Here is a 22,196-nt window from a genome sequence, read left to right on the forward strand (position 1 = left end):
TAATAAATATGCAACAAGCACCTATTATATATACTTAGCACTGGGGAGAGAACAAGAAGAATTTGCCATACTAGATACTAAAACTTACTATAAAGCCATCACCATTAATCAAAACAGGATAGTGCACAGAAATGAACAAACTGATCAGTAAAACAAACAGGCCAAAAATTAACCCAGAAATAACATGGGATTTTAATAGTTAACAAATCCAATTCAATGAGAAAAGAATGTTTTACTTAATAACAATAATTAAGAGCTAAGTACTTTTCTAAGATGACGTAGTTATTAAAATAGTTAAGCCATATTTCAAACTCAGCGTGAAACAATAGACAAATCCTTCATCCCAGCAGCCTCACTTATAGGACTGTATCTCATAAAAATAAAAGCATGGCCATAAGCTACAAAGAGATTTACTGCAGTACTGTTTTTAGTGGTAAAGCAACTGAAAATAACTTAACCAAGAACAGAGAAATGGGTAAGTAAATGGTTAAACCATGGTTTATTAAAATAAGTGAGGTAGATCTTTGCCAATTAACTTGGAGGAATTTCTATAACTGTTATGTGAGAAAAGTAGATACAACACAATGTATATGACATGACTGATCTCTATTTTTTTAGGGTTAACTCAGAAGTAGAATTGTTAGGTGTTGACTATATTGATAAGAGTTAGATACAACTAAATTAACATCGGAATGTGCCAACTAATGTTCTCAAGTGCTATAGAAGTATACTAAAATCTAAACATCCACGTTTTCATATACAAGATGGAGGATGTCTCCTTATTTAGCTAAACCTTCTTTCTTGCCTCTCAGTAAATGTTTTGACTGTTTCCGTAAATATGAATAAAGAGTATTCTTCCACTTATGTACTTTTCAAGAGATAAACCTTGATAGTTGTTTTCCGAATTGTAAAAGTAATACTTGATCCTTGCTCAAAAACTCTTAACATCGTTAATATAAAGTAGAAAGTAAAAGTCACCAATAATTTCACTCACCTGAAATAAAAAACATTGTGAGGAGTCACATATAGTCATACATGTAGAAATTACTACACATATAATTCTTATTTCATTTAACAATCTACTTCCCCAGCAATACATATGAACACATTTTCATTCTTTTATTGACCGCATAGTATTCATTTAACCAAAAAGCCCCTGAGAGATAATTGGGTTGTATTCAGAATTTAGTATTACAAACATTACAGTGAGAGTGAGTGAGTGAGAGAGAGAGAGAGAGAGAGAGAGAGAGAATACACACACACACACACACACACACACAATTATAGCTTCAGATCAATTTCTACATGTGGAATTGGTGAGCCAAAGGATACGTGCTATACATACCATCTAATATACGTAACTAAACTGCTTTCCCAAAGATGACGTCAATTGACAGCCCCACCAACAGAGTATGAGACTGCCCTTCAACCATACCACTTTTAATCCTAGGCATTCTGAGTCCTTTTAAATTGTACTGCCAATCTCAGAGGAAAAAAAATTATTCTAGTGTCATTTGCTTATTTCTTGAGGAGTGGATCCTTGATTACTATCATTTGTCAACTCTTCCTCTATCTTCCTGACCTTATTGATGGGCTTCATACCAGTACATTCCCTTAAATAATTCAGGTTTCCAACTTCTGCTTAAACCGCCTGTTTCCCTATCGGAAACAACTGAAGTCTCACATCATTTAAATAATCTAATGTTATTCAAAAGACAAAGGATATGAATGGAACAAATATTACAGTCTCTCAGGATATGATACGCTGAACTTGAACACTATAATAATGAATAGACCTAACAGTAAGTATAGTATACATTCTTCTCAAGTTCACATGGAACATTCTCCAGGATAATTATATATTAGGCCATAAAACAAGTCTAAATAAATTTAAAAGTACTGAAATCATACCAAGTATGTTTTCAGATCACAATGTGATGAAATTAAAAGTCAAGAACAGAAGGAAAATTGGGAAATTCACAAATCTGTGGAAATGAAACAATGTGCTCCTAAATAACCAACTAGTCAAAGAAGAAATCACAAGGGAAACTAGGAAATCCTTTGAGATAATGAAAACAAAACCCTACATAAAACCTCATCAGATGGAGTTAAAGCAGTGCTTAAAGGGAAATTTATAACTATAACCACTGATACTAAACGAGAAGAAAGATCTGAAATAATAAAGATTAGAGTAAAAACAAACAAAATAGAGAATAAGAAAATAATAGAGAAAATGAACAAAACCAAAAGCTAGATCTCTGTAAATACCAAGAAAATTGACAAACCTTTAGTTGCAATAACCAAGGGGAAAAAAAAAAGAGAGAGAGAACTCAAATTACTAAAATCAGGAATGAAAAGGGGACATTACCAACCTTATAGAAATAATAAGGGTTATAACAGAAGATAATGAAAAATGGTATGCCAACAAGTTAGGTAACCTAGAAGAAATGGACAGAATTCCTTAAAAAACACAAAATTATGTAATTTTGTAATTTTTAATAAAAACAGTTTAAAGAGTAAAATGTGACCTTAAACCTGCCTTTTAACTGGTGTTCAGAACCTGCTACAATTTCTTTTTTCAGTAGTGTCTTAGAACAACTATCCTACTGAAAAATGGAGCCCTCCAAATACCAGATTATTAAATGATTTAAACTCCAAAACTCAAAATGAGACTTGAGCTAAATTTCAATTACTTTAGAATCCAGTTTATTACAACTGCTATTAAACTATAACTTGATCACAATGTACTAGGTTAAAGCAAAAAACCTCGAGAGTGGAGAAACCCCTCTTGGTGTCATTTGGCGGATTTCTCTACCAATGAGAGTCTGAAGAGGTCACCTCCTACAAGGCAGGGAAACAAAGGTGCACATCTGATCAAAAGCCAACAGTGACAAAACATCAGTATTTTGCATAGAAGGACCTTTGCCCCAAAGTTAGTCATGGGACTTCTTTCGCCTTCAGGCTTAAAATGATGTACTGAAAAACACGGAAGCAAAGACAATTTCGTATCATTTTTGCTTTTTTGCATATCTTTATATATTATCTCAATTTCTCATAATCATGTCTCATAAATCACTCTCAACTAGACCCTCAAAGCTTCCCAGAAACTTTACAATCTTTCTCCGATGAACGATTTTTCCTATTCCTCACAAGTATTTCATGGAGTCTATGACTCCCCCTCCTACCTTCCATTCTACAAATGACCTTGTTTTACTGGACACAAAGATTAAAAATAAAAGATAAAAAAATCAGAGCGAAATCTTCTCATCAACACCATCAACTTTGAAACTACCCCACATCTGCATCCATTCTCTTCTTTCCAGTGGTTAAAAATATCAAAGAACAATTATGCCCATTTTGCTATCTTTCCCTAGACCTTTATCAATTACTGGCTTCTCCCCAGCAACTTCAACATCTTCCTTTCGAATGAATCTTTTCCATCAGCACTCAAACATATTCTTCTTTTATAAAAAGAAAAAAGTCTTCCTTGATCCCTTATTTCTCTCCAGCTACCACTCTCTTCTCTATTCTTGTTCATGGTCAACCTTCTCAAAAGGACTCTCAGTGATCCTCCACTTTCTTTGCAACCATTGGTTTTATAAAGTTACCCCAAAAGGTGTAAGGAACAATACAGTGGACACTATAGAGTTACCCACAAACCACCGCAGAAAATACAGCACTGCAAACATAGTGGAAGACTCCTGTGCACCCTTCCCGCACACCTCCTGGGCTCCTTTCCCCTCCAGAGGGAGCCACCATTCTGATTTTGGTGCTTATCATTGCCATAAATTTCTTTATACTTTTACTATATACATATGTATGTATCCCTAAACAAGACGTTGAGTTGTTCTGCATATTTTTCAACTTTTAAAAACAGTATACTCTAACGACTCAGTGTCTTTTTAATTCTTAGCATTATGTTATGAGGTTAATCCATGTTCATTTATTTTCACTGGTTGTATCCACACAACCTACTACTCCACTCTTCAGTTGCAGGATAATTAGGTAGTTTCCCCTTTTTCTGCCATTATAAACAATATTATCATGATCATTTTTATACATATATCTCTCTGTACCAATGAGTGAACTTTTTTTCTAGAATAGACATCTACCAGTGGAATTGCTAGGCTGCAGGTTATAAGCATCTTCAATTTTAGTAGATACAGACAAACTGCTTTCCAAAATGTGCCCAATCACTGTTCAACACTCTACTGTTTCCAACTTGTCACACTCCACTCCTCGGCCAAGATCTCTAGTGATTTGCATGTTGCTAAATCCAACAGACATTCTATTATTTTAGTTGACCTACCCTTCATTCTACACATTCAGCCACAAACGGTTCCTTAATATACGTTTGGTTTCTGTAACCCCAGGCCTCCCAGTTTTCCCAGCACCTCTGGTTCCTCCCATTCTATTTACCAGACTTCTTAGAAGCTGATGCTTCTCTGTGCTCAGCCCTGGGTCTTATTCTGGTTCAGGTTATATTCTCTACCTATAGCCTCATGGCTTAAAACAGCACCTATGTACCTATAATCCGAACCCCCAAGTATGCTCCACATCACAGCTTTTTCTTCTGAGATACAGAACATGTGTAGGGACCTGTTTGATCATGTCCTTTGACGAGGAATCTCAATCTCAATACATTCAAAGTTGATTTCTTGACGTGGTTCTGCCTCCACCAACTTCTGCCCTAGTGAGCCTCATGCTACCAACCAACTACTCTGGCTGAGCCCTCCCTTCGACCTCTGTCCACCTCCAACCCGTAACCACAGCCTCCAAAACATTTTCTGAATTTATCTGTTCACTTCTTTCTCCACTGCCACTGTTCGAAAGAAGCCATCATTTTATCTCCAACATGGACAAATGTTACAGCCTTCTAACTGAACTCGGGAACTGAACTCTGGGTCCCCTAGTCTCTCTCTCTCCTCCACATTTCATACAGCAGACAAAGTGATGTTTTTACAACACAAACCAGATCATGTCATCCAACCCCTGCTTAAAAATTTTTACTAAGCTTTCCTCTTACACCAGGATAAACTTTAAGGTCCTTAAAATGGCCTACAGAGCCATGATCTGACTTTCTACTTGATCTGACTCCTGCTTCTATCATCAGATTCATTTTGTATCTTACTACCCTCCCCGCCCAGTTCCCACCAGGGGCCTTTTTCGGGCGTCTTGAACTTGTGACGCTCTATCCAGAAAATTCACGTAGACAATTGCCTTTTCCTTCAAGAGTACTTGACCACAATTAAGTATATACTTATTGTGATGTTCATCAATACTTTCTCTCCCACTAGACAATCATCAGGGAATGCGTCTGTTTTGCTCAGCACTGCATACTTATAACATAACCAAGTGGACATTCACTTGAATGAGTAAACTAATGAACTTCACAGCCTGGCTGGCAAAGAGAACCTCATCTACTAGGAAATAATGCCCAGAGATGATATTCGTTACCTAATATCACAAAATACAAATATTTCAAAGTTCAAATTAGTACTTCATATTACACAAAAATCAGACATCATCCTGCAACAAATTTTAATTCAGCACTCTTAACATTTGCATTTAATTATTTCAGGTAGACCAGAACTGAAACATATTTCTTTACTTATCTATAAAGCTATATAACTGTTATCCTTTAACTATCACTCAATTCACTTCCTCCATGAAGCTTTTCCTGATAAAGCAAAACTTTATTCCGGTATCTTAGAGGCCACACAATATCACTAGCAATGCTTATTATATAATTAAGCAGATATTCAATTGTTCCATAACTAATTTGAAACAGTATTTGCGAGACTCATTACCGATAAACTGATTTGTTCTTTTTAAAATACTAGACAATTTAAAACCTCAATTGAAGGCAGGAAATGTTTATTACATACACAAGTTTGCTCACAAGGATGAATCTGAGAATAAATGAGTATTCATGCTACATGTAACCAGCTGCCTCCCTTTAGACAATGTTTCTCTCAATTATACGAAATGTTCCTCCGTCTGTAGGCCTGCACTGTTACATGCCATGTAGCTATTTCAGAACCAAAACCAAATAAAATTATACTTCTTTCATTAATATTTGAAAAATGTATAAAGCAAATTTAACTGGCTTAAACTTTCCTCAAAAATTGTTGCTACCAAACTCTAAAAGCATATGGACAAATGAATCAAACTGAGAAGTCTATTTTCATCTTCAAAGATGAATAAATGGGCAGAGAGAATGGTTAAAAGTCAAATTTTACAGTTCCTTTTATAAAGAAAACAATCCTTTGACTCAGTTTCTTACTTTAAAAGCATGCAAATATCCAAAACCCACAAAGGCATCTTACTGGAAACTTCTATAATGCGTATATTGATAATTATTTTTATACCTTTATAAACCAGATCTAATTAAGACATTCTTCTGCTTAAAAGTCACCAATAACAGGATTTAAAACTGTCTCCAGTTCAATTCTTACCTAACTTCTATAAAGCCTTCAGGATTTATCTGAGCCTGAAAATAACCTACATACATTCAGATCCAGTTCTTTACTCAAAGTGGCCCCTCCACTTAGTAGTCCCTTCCTTCTCCCCATTTCTAAATACATCCATTTCAAAGTTTACCACATATCCCACCTCCTCCAAGAAGCCCACCAAGATTCCTCTGCTACTAAAATAACTTACTCCCAAAAGAATTTCATTGTATCTCATGTGGGGCTTAACACTTGCCTTACATTGGAATTATTTACTGTTATTCTTCTATCTGCCCTCCTTACTCACCTCCATACTGTAAGCCTCTGGAAAGTAAAAACTATAGATCTAACTTAACTTCCCCTCTCCCATCCAGTGCTTAACACAATGGCTAGCATATAACAGCTACTCAAAACACCTGAATTTTATAAAGGGCACAACTGTAGTGTTACTGCTGCAAGAGCCAGTCAGTGGGACTACTCACTAAAAGTTGGGTTTCAGTTGGGTGATGTCACTCATCTTTTTCTATCCACAGAGAGTCTCCCATTTCTTCCCTAAGACTTTTAGTTACATTTGCTAACAGTGAGAGTATGTCTTTTTTTTTTTTTTTTTTTAACAATAACCCACACCCTTCGGACCAACTAGAGTATGTCTTTTTTCTGCATTCAGTATATTATCAATCCAATAAAAGTATTAATATTGACACTAAATGAATAGTTTTTAAAGCAATTCTTCTAAAAGATTTTATCTAAAAGAAAAACAACACGTGCAAGAAAAAAAGAAAAACACATGTACAGAAATGATCAACTTCTATTTTTACTTAAACACTGTACTGTCAAATGTTCACCAAATATAAGCGCTAGACTGTAAAATCTCAGACTCATACTTGGCAAACTGAGAGGTGTAAAAACTAAATGTTTCAGTCTATAACATCCAGAGAAATGATCTGCTCAACAGAGCACTACAAGACTCTTTCATTTGTAGTACCCGAGGAAGCCAACAGAAAATAGTGCAAGTCCAAATGGCAAAATAAAAGCAATTTTATTACTTAAAAATGCATTTAGCAAATTAAACAAAAGTTAAAAAGCATTACACAGCAAAGGCTCCTTAAATTATTTCTCAATTTCATCTTCATTTGCATATGCAGAAGACAAGTGGTAATAAGGTACCCGGAATTCTTGAAATGTATTAGTTCCTTAAAATACTACAAAAAAGGTTAGAGGAAAAATGCAAATGTACTGAATGAAGAAAGTACTCAAGCCTTGGGAAGGTAAATCAGCCCCATCCTAATTACTCTGAATTCTGTTAATAAGGTTCTATGAAAATGTGAACAAGAATATTGCTTTAAGAAGGTCAAGACAATTTAAGGCTATTGCTCTTCAACCACTGGAATATAAACTTATAAATTATAAATAAGTTATTTATTATGACACAGAATATTTACTTTGAAAGATCAATTTGTGAATGATGAGAGTAAATTTACTTTCAAAATATTTTCTAATTCAGACCTGTAACATTTAAACAGAATTCAGAAGGAATTTTGGAGGCTTTACTACTCTGATTTTACAATCTCTCTCTTCAGTATGGACCTAAACTTTATAGAAGGTACAATGTTAACACTAGCTCATTCAGCAACCATTTAACCAGTGCACACACTGTGCCAGACACTGCACTAGGACTGACAATATAAAAAAATAAAAGTATCCCTCATCTCCAACATTTGGTTGCAGCTAGCCTGACCAGAGAAAAGTGACCGGAGGGAAGGAGGGAAGGGAAGGAAGGAGAGGGAGGGAGGAAGGTTGGTTCTAAGCAGAGAGAACATGGGCAACAGACCAGAAGAGAGCACAGCACACCCGGGGAATAGAGGTGAATCAGATGTAGTTGGAAAACAGGGTTATGGTGGGGGGGTGCTGAATAAAAGATAAGACTAGAGAGAAGACATGGGATCAGACTAGACCTGTGGGTTTGTTTCTCAAATCTGAAAGACATAAGAATACCTTTTCAAATAAAATGGTTATCTCCCAGATCTTGAGTCATGACTTTTTATTATGTTAATAAAATAGTATAAATATAAAATTAGGTATGAACTTGTTATGTTTATAGCTCTTAAGTAACTGTAAAACTAAAACTTTAAAAATTAAATATAAAAAATTAAAATAACATTAATGTAACACCTAAAACAAATATGTCAACTATAACTGAAAAACAAATATTTAAAAAAATAACATTAATGTAATAGATTATTTGTTTTACAGAAACCAGACCAATGACGTATTCAATCCTGGAAATATGCAGTCTCAGGTCTGGTTCTCTATTTTTAAACCACTTTTGTAACTTGCCTTCAATAATAATAATGCAAAAAATGCTTATAAATGTTATACTAAATGGGTTTAATAATTGTGTTTATTTGCTAGTTTAGGGAAATACAACCTTATACTACCAGACCAGGCAGCAGTCCTTAAATACTGATTATAAAGAGGCCTCACTTGTCAACTCTGACAACCTTGTTCATTCTGTGGTTTAGTCCCTTATAAATCTACATTAAATGTATATCTAGTATAACCATGGCTGAAGTTGGGAACATCACACCTATTCAGCAAACTGATTTTTGTTAATTACCGTGTTTCCCCGAAAATAAGACCTAGCCGGACCATCAGCTCTAATGTGTCTTTTGGAGCAAAAATTAATATAAGACCAGACCAGACCAGGTCTGATATGATATAAGATATATGATATGTTATGATATATGATACGACATGATACGATATGATATATGATATGATATACTGGGTATATAAGACCAGGTCGTATATTAATTTTTGCTTCAAAGACACATTAGAGCTGATGGTCCGGCTAGGTCTTACTTTCGGGGAAACACGGTAATTACAAAGATGGGATCCTCCAGATACATCTCACAGTGAAAAATGTGTGATACCACCTCCTATGCCAGGGTTCTTTTGGGTTCTGCCTATACGAGCACATACTATGAGATGGTCCAATTTTACTCACTATGTCTTCCCGTCTGAGACACAGTAGTATCATCATTAGTATGATACATTATAGTTTGGCACAAACACAATAATAAACAAAATCTAAACACGGCAACAAACTCCCAAGGGTGTATTTAGCTATAAAGTAGTCCTTCAGAAGTTACGTAAAACTCATTAATGTCCCAGTTAGAAAAACACACAAAAAATGGAACACTACTAGAAGTTTTAAGAAGAGAAGTAAAATCAGATTTGCAGTTTAAAGGGAAAAATTATTCTGGTACAGGGTGGAGTAGATTAGACTGGCAATAAGGAAACAAATGAGAAAACTGTTGGAATAATCCAAATGAGAAATGAAAGCCTGGGTTAATGTAGTAATAGGAATATAGATAATGTAGAGAGAGGGTTTGGATTCAAAGCTGTTAAGGAAGTCGAATCTTGGAGCCAGCCTGATGTGAGAAGTAAAACGGAGGAACCTGAAAACTTGCAGGTTTCTAGGAAAAGCAATGAAAGTGGTACATTCTCAAACGCAAGGAAAAGAGCAGGATTGGAGTGAGGGGATTGCGAAGTGGTAGAATAGTTAACCCATACATAATGAACACTTATAGGGACTATCTGATCAACTTCTAGCCTTACCTCACCGCCAGATTTTTCTGGAAATTCTCTTCTCCATTCATATACCGTGTTTCCCCGAAAATAAGACCTAGCCGGACAATCAGCTCTAATGTGTCTTTTGGAGCAAACATTAACATAAGACCTGGTATTATATTATATATTATATAAGATCCGGTCTTTTATATATATATATATATATATATATATATATATACACACACACACACACACATATATACATATATATGTGTATATATATATACCATATCATGCCATATTATATTATAAAGACCCGGTCTTATATTATGGTAAAATAAGACTGGGTCTTATATTAATTTTTGCTCCAAAAGACGCATTGGAGCTGATTGTCTGGCTAGGTCTTATTTTCAGGGAAACATGGTAGTTATAGTTAAGAGCAACCATGTTACAACGTAATCTATAGTGTGAGCCTACCTTCAGGGTATACTTGACCTGTGAAGTCTGAATCCCTAACTACAGCTAGGCCAATGCCCAGACACCACTTGTTCACACACATATTCTACAATCAAACAAAACCCGCTGACAACCACCACAGTAAATAGAGACCTTATAACTAACTGCTCAACCCGGAGGCAATCCTCAGACCCAAGTATCCACTAAGGCCCATTTGATCTACTAAAAGAGGAGCCAAGAAACCTTTTTTAAAGCCATGTAGAAAATATTTTAGGCTTTGCACGCTATAGTCACAACTACTCTACGTTTATAGCAGCAAAAGCAGCTACAGATAATACATAAACAAATGGCTGTTGTCTATGTTTCAATAAAACTTTATTAATGGACACTGAAATTTGAGTTTTCTATAATTTTCACATGCCACAAAATATTCTTTTGATTTTTTCCCCCCACCATTTAAAAATGTAAATCCATTCTTAGCTCACAGGCCATGTAAAAGCAAGCTGCACTGGGCATATACCTATAGCTCGCCAACTCGTGCTAATGTCCTCTCACTGTTAATCTAAGACAACAGACAATGAAAATCTTCCTAGTGGACAGAACTGGAAACCTTCACTTGGCTGACCAAAAACTCACTCCGTCAGCAAATATGTAAGTCAAGAAATGAAGGCCCATACAATTTGATGGTTCTGTCATTTACCTTATAATGTACCTATCCAGCAAGATATGGTGTAAGTTTGGGAACAATGATACCTTCCTCTCCTAAGAGTTTTAGGTTCCCCCCCCACCACCACTGTGTATCAGTTACATTAGAGATGGTTAAATACAGAAATTAACCCACAATTTTCAGACATGTTGACAAAGCATACCTAGGCCTGATTAACACAGGATATCACCTTTAAAATTTGTACTCAGAGAACAATGACCTCTGTATGTGGTAGCTAGATATGAATTTTGGTTGTCTCCACAGAAAGGTTGAAGGTGTTTGCTGGTATACATAGCTTATGTTTTAAAAATATTTAACATATATGGGGAAAAAGCAGGACTGTATGTGTGTACTGAATAGCCATGGGATGAATGAAATGGACCAACTACGTTTTAGAGTGTCCTTTACTCTTCTCTCTGGGATGAGGCAGCTAGAGCATATTATAATGTAGCCCCCAGCCAAAGTTGTGGTCTAGAGGTGGACATACAACCTAATGAGTCCCTTTCCTGAGATTTGGGATTGAGACTCAGATCAGTCTCTCTCTGATGGCAGAAAATATAAGATTTCAAACTCAGAAAATTAGTATTAAAATTGGTCTGCAGCAAAAGAGAACTAGCTGAAGACACAAAGAGCATATCATGAGAGAAAAAGAGATATTTCTGACCATGTCTGGAGCCCCTGGATCCAGCAGTTCTTGCATTCTACCTGTCTTCCTATGGTTTTTCTCTTAGAATTCACCGGATATCCAGTATGTTCCCAATAAATCCCTCTCTCCCCCAACTAAAAGAAACTGTCTAGTAGGGACTTTCTAAATCTCAAGAGGGGTATTCAGTTGGATGAAAGAGTTCTGGTACCCAGAAAACATTTAGAGATGGCAGCTAAAGCAATGCAAATGGACGAGATCACCCAGAAGAGTGAAGCGAGAAGGCGAAGGCTAAAATCCAGAACTATCAATACCAAGGAAGTATCAAGAATTAAGAGTCTACAAAGAAACAGCTAGTAGGAAGAAAGGCAGAAAAGAGAGAGTCGTCAAAGTCAAGGAAGAAAACAATACAAGGAGAAAATGGTTAGCAGTATCAAGTATTGAAAGAGGTTGAAGTAAGCAATGGCTATACAATTTGGCAATATAGAAATCACAGGTGGCCTTGGTAAGAGCAATTTCACTGGCATGGTAGGATGAGAAGCCAGGCTGAAGGTTTAAGAGTGTGCAGCTGAGATGCACATTATCTATGAAGTACTCTTGCCATTAGAAAAATTTCAATTCTGAACCGAATCAAGCTTCTAGATGTAACTACTAATTTACAGGAAAAACAGCAGACAGAGGAACATATTACATGAAACCACAGGGATACAATCTAGACTGTGAGAAATCTCATAGGGCAAAGACCTGGTTTCTTTAACAAACCAATTACATGGAACAAAGAACAAAAAAGGTAAGACAGCAACCTGTGGGGGGTGGGGAGGAGAGGGTGGAGACACATACCCAATGTAATATTATGGACCATATTTGGATCCTAATTCAAATAAACTGTTGAAACAAAGCAAAAACTGTAATCAAGTAAATTTGAACACTGACTGGCCATGTAATGATATTAAGGAATTAGTGTTAATTTTTTAAGTGAAATTTTAGGTTGGTTTGTTTTAATCCTTATTTTTTAGAGATACATAGTGAAACAGTGTAACACAATCTTAATGTTACCAGTGTGTCTTCCCTGATACATTGTGCTCCATGTCACCCAGCAGTCTACAGTCCCAGATTTAGCTGCCTAACAAATAATTAAGAGAGATACATAATGATACAGGGATTCAAAGGAGGTCACAATTGGAGTAGGGTGAGGAAACTTAAGCGAAAATTTAACAGGTAGGGAACAAGAGAGGAAAAGTGACATTCCTGATGGAAGAAATGATAACAATTGCAAAGAGTTGGCAAGACCATCTATGCAGAGTATTGGCCTGTACTCACCTCTGCATAAAACTGTTCCTTACCCTAATGATGACATGAAAAGGAAAACACGAAGTGAAAAGTCATAATCCACTAGGCAGCTCCAAATTGACAAAATCATGGGAGACCACTCAGGCCCCAAGCAGCCCCGTCCCAGGACGGATCATGACAATATCTGTGCAGCCAAACCATACTGGATTTCTAGGACAATCTATTCACATCAATTATGAATCCCACCACACACACACACGCACACACGCACGCACGAACGCACTTCGGGGAAAAGAATGCATGAAGTTCTTTTGAAATGATGATCAAAATAATTAGTTTAGGAGGACGGGTGGCTCAGTTGGTTAGAGCGCAAGCTCTGGGCAACGGGGTTGCCGGTTTGATTCCCACGTGGGCCAGCGAGTTGCGCCCTCCGCAACTAGAATGAAGTCAATGAGCTGCTGCTCAGCTCCTGGGTGGCCAGATGGCTCAGTTGGTTGGAGCACAAGCTCTCAATGACAAGGTTGCCAGTTCAATTCCCACAAGGGATGGTGGGCTGCGCCCCCTGCAATTAACAACAGCAACTGGACCTGGAGCTGAGCTGCACCCTCCACAACTAAGACTGAAAGGACAACAACTTGACTTGGATGGAGCTAATGAGTCCCCGGGAAAACACACTACTATTCCCCAACAAGAAGTCCTGGAAGTACACATAGTTCCCCAATAAAGTCCTGCTCCCCTTCCCCAATAAAATCTTTTTTTAAAAAAATAATAGTTTAAAACAGTACCCACTAATAAACTTTGTCTACCTGCCTAAAAGCCACCAAAATTGTTCATTAGGCGCTGCAAGAACGATAAAGTTACATGAAATGCCTTTCCTCAGGTCACAAATTTTTAATAAAGTGTAGCTGATGGAGCAGATAGATTTTAAATAAGATTTTTCCTTCAAAAATAGAATAAGTCATCCTAATATTAAAATGTTCTTAGAATATTTTGGAAATGAATTCAGTGGTTCTAACATCTTCTATGTGCCAGTGTCATTAAAATTCTCAGGATATGATGCCAGTGAAAATGAACATCAAGACAAATAGGAATGCACACGATCAGCCAAAACTTAGTAACTGGAATGTTTATGACTGCCTTCTTCCACGTACTAAAGTATCACTGCAAATAACCAAGAAGAGGTGGTGTAGGGAGTTACTACAAGTAGGGGTGCTTTTCTTAAATCAAAGGAAAAAGCAGCAAGGTAACAGGTCAGGTTAGCTTTAAGAAGTCCTTAGTCACTGACTAACTACACCTTATTTCACAATAACTGAGACTGGCATACACCCTCCCAGAAATCAAACATAATCGTTCCAACTTATCAGAAGGAAAGAAAAAAATGGGCAAAACATAATAAGGATTGGGGGTTCAAAAGCTGGGGAAACTTTAGGTAGGAAAGCTTTTATAGTTAAAATACCTCTGGAATAGAGCTAAAATAAAAAATAAAATCTAAGTCATCAGTTTTTATAATATACACTGCACTTTTGGCTCATTGTCCAGGTGTGTGTTCAATACTTAAAAATGCTTCTTTGATTTTATGAAAAGTAATACAAAGAGAAGGTCTCATATATTTTGGACTCCATTCTAAACCAGTAGATGGTCACAAAAGAAGAAATACCTGTTTTCTTTGTTCCTCATAAAACCATGACATTTACCTTAACTCTTCAAAAAAGGTTAAGATACATAACTTTTAGAAGGCTTCATCTTCTGTCATCTTCTGTGGCTGATAGCCACTTTTTCCTCTTCAAATATTGATCACTTGCTCATACAACCCTCTTTAGATTACCCTCTTGTGAAATCTTAGGTTGGGTATCACATTCAAATTCAATCTAATAATTGTACAAGATACTGGGGAGGATACAGAGAGGTATAAATACAGTTCTCATTCTAAAGACACTACAACAGACCTATACGAAAATTGCAATACAAAGTAAAGCATCACCTGTTACAAAGCAGAAAGTATCAACTCCAGAGCAGAGAATGTACGTCATCTGACAAGTATAAAGTGAATCTGAATGAAAATATTCCTATCTTTAATAACTCTTCATTACACAGCTTCACCAAGGCATTACAATCACCTTTAGACCCCAAAATTGTAGACCACTTTCCAATTAACACAGCTAAGCTCCCTTTTTTTTTAACCAAACAATAAAGGTTGGATCATTCACAGACATCCTATCTTGTCCCCATTTGACACAAAATTTTAAAGTAAAATTTGCCACTGTTCCTGTAGAGCTAACAAAAAAACAGTCATCAGCCTGCAAGCCATTACAAACTAAACGAAACTCCTGGTATTAAAAAAATAGAAATAAATTTGATTACTTCCAGGTTAGTTAACTCTAAAACATAATTAAAAACAACTTCTTAAGAATTTTTTGTAAGTTTTGGAGACTGAAAAATGCAGTGATAAGACAAAATAAACCTGGGAAATTTAAAGAAGCCAGCTTTGTTAAAAACCTAGTGGCCACTTGCCAACCCTCCTTAATGAACATATGACCAAAGATGATTCCAGGCAGATTCACAAGTCAGAAAAGCTCTTTATCAAATGCCAAATTAAGAAAGTTCTCATAAATATTTCAATTGTGATAAGTTAAAGGACAGTTAAATAAAAGAAGCACTTTACAAAGCTTTGCAGAATCAATATGGAAACAAAGCTGTGAGGTTCTAACATCTGAGCCCTAAAAAACAACACACATTTTAAACGTCGCATTTACAAACCTCCAATTCATACAGGCACCTATCGCTTAGATTCCGTCAAGAAAAATGCCAGTCACTGGAAAAGGGACTGGCCTGAGTTTAAAATCATATGGGCAGCAGGAAAGAAATCGCACAATTCTTAATTGCAACTGACTACAAGAAGCTGAATTCAAACTCTTCGTCTTAGTTTGAACTCCACACGCAAGCATTTCAGATTTGTCCTTTCAACTTGTTATAAATGATACCGTTTGTGAAGTAAACGGCAATAAGAATCCTCCTCGAACTCCTATATTCCACGATCCATCCTCAGAGTGGAAGGAACAGCAAAGTGGAAGGAACAAAGCACTGACGTCAATTACGAGATTAACCCCGGGCTCAGGCAGCTGGAGGAAAGGCCTAAACATCAATGTCCAAATAGCAGCTACCAGGATAATCAGTTAATAGGCTGACTCAGAAGTTATCCGGGGGGATTCAACTATTACGCCCCCACATTCCCATTTTTAGTTAACCCCCTTCGCTGGTGGAAGGCGGAATATTTTTCCTTTTTTTTTTTTTTTTTTTTTCAGGGGGGCGGGGGGTAACCGTGCGCAGGATCGCGAGAAGGAAAGCGAGAACTAGTTGGGTAATGATAGCCAGAATCTAGGCCTATTTTCTCTTTAACTGGAAATAACTTGAAATTGGGTACTAAAAAGTAACAAGACAGTCAACGGAATCGCTGGGGGAAGACGTAGATTAAGGAACGAAAGGGGGAAGGAGAAACGGTGAAAATGGATTTCTGGAAATTTTTGTTAGGATTGGGTTAGCTTATTTATTTATTTATGTGGGGGTGGAACGCGAAGATGAGGGGCGAAGGCGCATTGCGCAGCTCCTGCCCGCAGGATCCCACCGAGCCCACGGGCGGGCCCCGTTCGCCCCCTCCCCCAACCCCCACCCCCGCGGCCCGGCCCTCAGTCAGCCCGTCAGCCTCTCACCTCCAGTCCCGGCTCCGCTAGGCCCGAACCATCTCCCGGCTGCGGCAGCGGCAGCGGCAGCGCCGGGCCTGCACCTTCACGGGACGCGCATTCGAGCCCGCCCGGGAGGGGGCGGGAGCAGGTAGGCGAACGGGCTTGCCAAGGACGAGGGCCTCCGGGCAGCGGCGGGGGCGCGGGAGGTCTCGAAAAGCGCAGGCGGCGGCGGCGGCGGCGACGCACCTCACACGGAACAGGCGGAGGTCCCGCCCCGCTCCATGACGGTCTGGCCCAGCCGGGAACGGCTGACTGAGGCGGTGGGGGCGGGCTGACGAAGACCTGGCACCCGGATCTCCGCCCCGTCCGCTGGCGGCGGCGGCGGCGGCGACGGAACGACTCCCGCAGCCAAGACTGTGACTGACGCAGCGGCCGCGCCACCCATGTGACCAGAACCGGGCGGGGGCGATGCGTCACGTGACGCCGCCGCGCCCCTCCCTGTCAGAAAAGCTGGGGGTGCCGGGCCGCAGGAGCTGCAGTCCCTGGAGGTGACGCCGGGGGTGGTGACGTGCGCGGTTGTCAGGTCCGACGATCCCGGGCGGGCCGATCACCGGCTGGGGTGGCCTAGGCCCGAGGCTCCGGGCCCCGCGGCCGCGTCAGGAGGGCGGGCCGGGCAGGACCGGACCTGCACATCCCGGCGCGCACCCTCCTGTGCGTAGCCGCTAGCGAGGTTCGAGGGCGGCGCCGGGCCGAGCCGGATCTACCGGTTCCGGGGCTCAGGTGAAGGGCTCAAGCCGTCTACGCCTCAGAAGCCCCTGAGACCTGCTTCCGGTGCTGACGCTGAAGCCCAGAGGCCATCGGCCCCCGGCTGGTCCGGCGGAAAAGGCCGTCTGAGGGGACTTTCGGCAGGAGGCTGCTGAGAACCTCGCTTCAGCTTCTCTCAGAAGGCCAAGCCAGCCTTTTTTATCTTCGTCATCTAAACATTTTCTGCCACTAATCCTTTTCTTCAGGATATTGTTTTGAACACTTTCCTTCCCCTCTTACCATCCTGCCAGTCAGGGCAAGCTATAATTTGAGAGGAAAAATAATAGTTATAGACTAGACGGGATTTTCAAAGGTCTCATAGAACCCAGTACAGTAATTGTCCAGAGATACTACCTCTGGTTCATCATTTGAGAAACACTTCATAATCTACTGCCTCTTACTGTTTTGTTTCTATGGAAGGAGCTTTCTGAACTTTTTTTTTTTTTACTTTCTACTAATTGTGAAGCAAACATGTTAAAGATTGCTTTTAATAAAATTCAAGGGTTTTGAGGAACTTTGTAAAAAACTATTATAAGAAATGTGATATTAAAACGTTTCTATCAGCCCTAAAAGCTTGTAATTCAGTGGCATCAATAGAAGTATAATTTTCTTTTTTTTAATTCCTTTTTTTCCAAACATGAGGGTTTGTTTTATTGCATGACGTTTGCATAAGAAAAAACATTGAAAACTGTAAGGCATCATGCAATCATCAATAAACTATGAACGGTACACTTAAGATAGGTGGACATACCTAAAACTTAAAAATTAGTTCCAAAAAAATAAACATAAAAATTTAACATGATGAGCTTTCAATTATGGTTTATATTTGTGGTTTCATGTTGTTAAAAAGTGCTTCAAATGCGCTGCTGGAAAGCTGCTCTTCATAAACGGTGCTGGGGGTAATGTCAGATTATAAACTAAAAACTATATGGAATTAGAAAGCTAACATTGTGATAAAGTTACTTGAATCACTTTTCAATTCTCACTCAAAATAAGTTGATATAATATTAATAATCTAAAAAACCTCTGTTTTCTAGCCAACAAAAGTCTATTGAATTCAAGTTATGCATGTTCAGCAATCAAATCTCTGAGTAGGCCTGAGTGGCGAGACCTGGGCCCGACACAGGCTGGTGTTAATCGATGTACTGTGTCATCCAGCGGAAGCCTTCTCCGTAACCTTGCCTTTTGAGCACGCTGCACATGAAAACTTCTAAGGTCAGGGCATTTGGTTCTTTCAGAGATACACTGCTCTTTCCTGTTGTGTAACCATATAAACCAAACATCTCTCATAACCTCTCCTCACTGATGGCTTCAGGTCTGTCGATCTTATTCCCAAGAATCAGTATAGGAACATTAGCAATGGTTTCATCGGTCATTAATGAATCAAGTTCTTTTGATTCTAACAACCTTTCATGGTCTGCACAATCCACCAAAAATACAATGCCATTGATAGCAGAAAGGTAGGGTTTCCACACTCTTCGAGCTTGAACACGTCCACCCAGATTGAAAGTTGTAAAGGTCATGCCAGCAAGGGTTAGTTCTTCTGAGGTGGGATGTAACGTTGGGACATGTCCAAGTCTGTCATCGTGTAGCAATGTTGTTTTTCCAGCATTATCCAATCCAAGAAATACCAATTTGCCAGTTTTCTTATATAATTTTAAAAAACTGTAGCACACTGCTGAAACCACTGTAAATCCAGTCAAATATGAAGGACATACCCAAATCTTGTAGGGTCAGTGATTGGAGAGAACGCAATTCCTTGCTTGATGTTTGTCGGCCTTACACCCTCTGAGACCGAACTGCAAAGTGTGATGGCTACCACGCTTATTTTACTGGTAAGACAGACCAGTACCTTGACAATCTCATTGGCGTTTCCAAGGGGGAAGTTGGGAAATTTAAAAGGTTTACAGGCCTGGTTTAAGAGAACTTCTCAATTCAGGGGACTTGGTTAGGATTGGTTAACAATCATGATATAATAGGGTAGGGTTAGTGGACACAGCAAGATAAGGGTTTTAAAGAGTCTTGGAGAATATCTTAGTTTTCTATTGCTGCTATACCAAATTAGCACCATTAGGGACTTAAAACACAAATTTATCACTTTACAATTCCGTAAGTCAGAAGTCTGACCAGGTCTCCATGATAAAGATGGAGGTGTTGACAAGGCTATTCCTTTCTGAAGGCTCTAGAACTTGCCTTTTCCAGTTCTAGAGGCTGCCCATGTTCCTTGGCTGTGCCCTTCCTTCATCTTCAAAGTCAGCAAAGTCTGGTTGAGTCCTTCTTAAATCATATCATTCTGACCTATTCTGCCTCCCTCCTTCTTGAGGACCCTTGTGATCACTGTGTGCCAATTTAGATAATTCAGGATCATCTCCCCATTTTAAGGTCAAATAAATTAGCAACCTTAATTCCATCTGCCACCTTAATTCCCCTTTGCCATGTAACATAGCATATTTAAAGATCCCAGGGATTAGTAAGTACATAGAGTTCTTGGGTGGAGGGGGGCATTATCCTGCTTACTACACAGCATTTAAAGTTGCCTTTGAAAAATTGAGTAGTTCAGTGTTCATTTAAATGGGATTTTGAGAAATTCCTGAAGTGAATAATAAAGGTACTTACAATTTTTCTCTTCTTGGTCAAAATGTTCCTGGAATAGTAGTTATGTGGAAGATGACAATGAAATAATAAAATTATGTTCGTGTTGACTGTAATCTCTGTGGATGTAGGTGGTTTCAATTCTCAGTATCCTACCTTATAGTCTTTCTTCAGCAGGAGCTGGAGCCCATTAACACCTGGGGCCATGATCACTCCAAATCTTCACTGTTACTTGGAGTGTCATGATTTTGAATCATATTTCAGGGAGTAGTTGTTTCCACTTGCTTAAGTGCCAGGTTTTGCCATTCTTAATCCTGCTGGGGAGCTCTGAGGAAAACCGGAGAACACAAAGCCGTATTTCAGAGTTACCCCATCTGAGAGGCAAGGGAGCTGGAGTATTTATACTACTACTCCTGTTGATAACTGTCTAGGGCCCACTATTGAGGGCTGCTCCTGGGGATGTTAATTCCCCAGCAGCTCCAGCCTGTTGCATGTAAGCAAAGCAGACTCCAGCAGCCAAAGAAAGCTAAAGCTCTCAGGCAAATAAAATCAGGAACATCTTCACAGATGAAGTCAGACTGATTTTACTGAAATGGTAGCAGTGATGCGATATGAGTGGGGCACCAATAGCATCTGCTTCAATGATAATTACTGTACATACTGTGTGCCAGGCACGACATTAAACACTTTAGATGCATTATTTAATCTTTTCAACCTTTTCCTCTCTGTCTTGTCAGCTATCACTATGCCACTGAAATCACTCACCGAGATCACCAACATTTCCCACACTGCCAAATACAAAAGTTGAATCTTTTTATCTTAGCGGCATTTAATGCAGTTGACCATTCTCTCTTGTTTGAAACACTTTCTTCTCTTGGTTTTTGAGATGCCAAGCTCTCCGAGTTTCCCTCCCACGTTCTTGGCTGCTGCTTTCTGGTTTCTATTGCAGAAGATCCTTTACCCTTTCCTGACTTCTGAATTGAGATGTCCTAAGACTTGGTCTTCAGCTTTTTTCTTTCTTTCTCTCCAGGGTTGGCAAAGTTTTTTTCTGTAAAGACCAGATAGTAAATATTTTAGTCTTTGTAGAACAAGTGGCAAAATCAAGGGTTTCATGTAGGTACATAACAATAGATTTTATATTTTTTCCATAAATTTGTGGTGAAATCCAAAATACAGTAATTAAGTAAGTTTTGTAATTCAAGTCTAGTAATGAGAATAATAATTTTTCTTTTTTTGATGGAGAATGGGGATAACATTTCATTTACCTAGAATTCAAAAGTGATTTTGAGGGGCAGCCAGTTAGCTCAGTTGTTTAGAGCGCGAGCTCTTAACAATAAGGTTGTGGTTCGATTCCTACGTGGGATGGTGGGCTGTGCCCCCTGCAACTAAGATTGAAAACTGCAACTGGACTTGGAACTGAGCTGTGCTCTCCACAACTAGATTGAAGGACAACAATTTGCCTTGGAGCTGATGGGTCCCGGAAAAAACACACTGTTACCCAATAAAATTTTTAAAAAAAAGAAAGAAAGAAGCACAAGTATCAAATCAATAACCTGAAGGGAAAAAAAAGGGTGATTTCAAATATTCTGTTAATGTTGATCTGTAATGAAATGTTTTTGAAAACATCTTTTCACACAGATAGGTACTGGGAAACACTGATACTAATCCACTGGCATGTGATATTAGTAAAAAATATTCATTGCTTTGAAGAAATTTACAGAATTTTATTAGATTCTTCTCTTGATATATGTCTTAGGACATATCATTACACTGCAGATTAATCACCTCCAGTTGAAGATTGAGTGAGAGAGCCTCGGTTATATTGTTAAATGGATTTTGAAATATGAAAATTTTCTTTCCATTTGAAGTGAAGTCCAAAAAATGCTGTAGGTACTGTATAGTTTGAGCTCAGAAAATATATATGCTGCATATTTGTGTGGTAATGGACATTTTACTTCTTGTAACTTTTAACAGTACAGGAAGTATTTAAAGCAATT

The 22,196-nt window shown here is 38.5% G+C and overlaps 1 protein-coding gene and 1 pseudogene across 6 annotated transcripts in view; both read right to left on the reverse strand.

Moving 5' to 3' along the window:
• AFF4 (ALF transcription elongation factor 4) overlaps positions 1 to 17,257 on the reverse strand; it is a 68,126-nt gene extending 50,869 nt beyond the window's left edge. For 3 of the 6 annotated variants that reach the window (XM_019756075.2, XM_074313506.1, XM_019756073.2), the window contains exon 1: positions 16,831 to 17,225. The gene's annotated coding sequence lies outside the window, so the exon portion shown is untranslated. Of the gene's footprint in view, positions 1 to 16,830 lie in introns of all 6 variants that reach the window. The other 3 variants (XM_019756072.2, XM_019756074.2, XM_074313505.1) reach the window with 3 other exon arrangements.
• A 1,368-nt stretch (positions 17,258 to 18,625) lies between these two features.
• LOC109460541 (small COPII coat GTPase SAR1B) lies at positions 18,626 to 19,467 on the reverse strand (annotated as a pseudogene).
• Between the last annotated feature and the right edge of the window lie 2,729 nt (positions 19,468 to 22,196).

The sequence above is a fragment of the Rhinolophus sinicus genome, linkage group LG10 (assembly GCF_036562045.2).
Source record: "Rhinolophus sinicus isolate RSC01 linkage group LG10, ASM3656204v1, whole genome shotgun sequence".
Classification (NCBI taxonomy): Eukaryota; Metazoa; Chordata; class Mammalia; order Chiroptera; family Rhinolophidae; genus Rhinolophus; species Rhinolophus sinicus.